The following is a 2986-nucleotide window of genomic DNA, read 5'->3' as shown; positions in this document are numbered from 1 at the left end:
TATATATATATATATATATATATATATATATATATATATATATATATTAATTTAGAGAGGGAGAGAGAGTTAGAAACATCCATGATGAGAGAGAATCATTGATCGGCTGCCTCCTGCATGCCCACAATGGGGATCGAGCCCGCAACCCGGGCATGTGCCCTGACTGGGAATTGAACCATGACCTCCTGGTTCATAGGTCACACTCAACCACTGAGCCACGCCGCCTGGGCTGCAAAGTCCCATGTTAAAAGCCATAGGATTAGACATTCCCCGTGTGCTGCTTGGGAATTTCTTCAGTGCCCTGCGAGGGAACTGAGACTGCTGAGCTTCACTGAGCTCCAGGGAAAGAGCGTGGAAACAGCAAGGGTCAGCCCTTCCTGGAAACGGCCCTTGCAATCTGGCACCCTGGGAACTCGCCCAGCTGGACTCGTGACACTTGTCCAGTACTCCTGCGCCTCACGTAGCACTTACATCAATTCCCGCGTGCCCACCTAAGTGTTTACCCAACCAGGGCTCGGCAGGGTGGAAATGTTACCGCTGGGCTCAGAAGCCTGACGGGTTTGTCCTGACTCTACCACCTGGTTATCTGCACCCCCATCAGGCTGGTCAACTTCTTTCTGTTGCTGGAATTATTGAGAAAACTGTTGGAGTAAGTAAATATGCTTGAGATGGCCCCCCGTCTCTGGCAGCACCAACTGCCCAGGGAAAAGGCACTGCAATAGTCCTTTCCATCCATAACACCACATGCTGCCTTCCAGCCAGACTGCTTACTTCCAAGTAGTCTCTGGTCCAAAAGACTACATTATTCTGGATTGCAACCATGTAGCTCCGTTTAAAATATGAGCGAGGGCTTTCCAGTTACTTTGCTCAGCAAGTATTTTCTTTCCCTCTGGTTGGCATGCGGGGCCTGTTGAAACCATGGCCATCATTCAAATGATGCATTTTCTTCTCCCGAGTCCAGAAAAGGTTAGAAATTCCAGAGGACTGTTAGTCCCAAACAGCGTCGCTTTGCCAGGCTCGATCTTTAGATCCAAGCAAAGAGTGAAATTGACAAGTTTCTTCTTTCCCTGGCGGCCAGGCTTATAAATAAATCTAGCTATCCCAGCATCTGGTCTGTCCAGTTTCAGCCATACCTCTGGTCCTGTGGGACTTCTATTTGCAAGGGGATAGTTCAGTAGAAGAAAAAGAATACTTTATATCCCGTATTGAGGCCTAAGGGCCTCACATATTTAGTACTAGCTAGGAATGCCCATTTCAAATAAGTCTGTTTCTGTATAATCCAGAGGAAGCTTGCCTTGTCCTGTACACAGGAATAAAACCTCCCCGTTCATTTTAACAAGCACCTTGATGCATCTCCTTCTGTGCCCAACACATGCCCATCATTACGAGGGACCTTTGGATGCACACCCTGCCCTCTGAGAGGTTACAGTCTAATTAAGAACACACAGCAGACAGATACTTGGGGACCACATTTGAGAGCGAAGCCTGAGATGTGTTACAGGCACTCAGAGAGCGGGGGCCCACTATAGAGCCAATGGATAGGGAAGGTCTCATGAAGAAGGTAGATCTGGAATGGGGCTTTGGAGAAAGGGGCTTCTATCATATAAATACACCTTGATTTATGTTTGCTTCACTTGTGACAACAGCTACCAACAGAAAAAGGTGAGTTGCATCTAAGGTCCGACTCTTTTAAAATAAACTACTGAGCTCAGAAGCCTGGGACACCAAGAATCCTGGGTTCTCTTTCCGGGTTTATAAATATCTTGCAGTAACACTTGACATTGGCTGGGGGAGTTATTATTAGTCCCATTATGCAGAGGAGGTTCACCCACAGAAGTTAACCTTACCAGGTCAGTCCTTAAATTTTAGATATGCATGACCACACACACACACACACACACACACACACACACACACGGTGATGGATGTGTTAATTAACTCAATGGGGGAGTCAATTCACACTGTACACACATGTCAAACCACTTTAAATATCTCACAGTTTTATTTGTCAGCTACACCTCAATAAGGATGTAAATATGCATGACAAAAATAATTATAGTGACAATTTAGAAGCTTATTTCTCTCTTTTGTACCCAAACTCCCTTCACAGTATAGTGTAGTTCCTTCTAACCTAGGGTCCTCTAGTATCACTCTGTCATTCTTAATGAGCAGCTTCTGCCTCGTGGTCCAAGATGGCTGCTCAAGTCTAGCCATCACATCTGTTTTCCAGTCAATGGAGAGGGAAAAGGGTAAAAGAAGAGCATGCCTCTATTTTGTTGTTGTTGTTGTTGTTGTTGTTGTTGTTGTTGTTAATCCCCACCTGAAGATATATTTTCATTGATTTTTAGACAGTGGAAGGGAAAGGGAGAGACAAAGAGAAACATCTGGTGAGAGAGAGACCCATCGATTGGTTGCCTCCTGCACTCACCCCAACCAGGGCCAGAGAACCTGCAACCAGGTACGTGCCCTTGACCGCAATGGAATCCTGGGCCTTCAGTCCACACAGGCCGATGCTCTATCCACTGAGCAAAACCGGCTAGGGTGAACATGCCTCTGTTTTTAAGAACACTTCCCAGAAGTCACATTTAATTTTATCTATTGGCTAGAACGTAGTCATATGACCACATCTACCTTCAAAGAAGACTGGGGGATGGGAGAGGAATGTTCTTAGCTCAAATAGGCCAAAGGTATTCAGTAAAAATCAGGGTTTATGCTGCTAAGGAAGAATAAAATACTGGGACCACTAGAGTAGGGGCTCGCATTATTATGACAGCTTGAGTTGCCAAATGAAAGAACCATGGACAATGCAACGGAGTCCAGAGGGTTCAGTGTGGCTTCCCTCTAGCTCTGCATGTCCAGCTGAAAAATACTAATGGTCTTAGAGCCAGACACCCAGGCTCTTTTTTTTCAGATGTAATTGACATATAACATTGTATTTGCCCAAAGTGTACAACATAATGATTTTATATTTGTATATATTACGAAA

The sequence above is a fragment of the Myotis lucifugus genome, unplaced genomic scaffold, assembly GCF_000147115.1.
Source record: "Myotis lucifugus unplaced genomic scaffold, Myoluc2.0 scaffold_85, whole genome shotgun sequence".
Classification (NCBI taxonomy): domain Eukaryota; kingdom Metazoa; phylum Chordata; class Mammalia; order Chiroptera; family Vespertilionidae; genus Myotis; species Myotis lucifugus.
The sequence above is the reverse complement of the archived record's forward strand: the minus strand, read 5'-3'. Positions refer to the sequence as shown.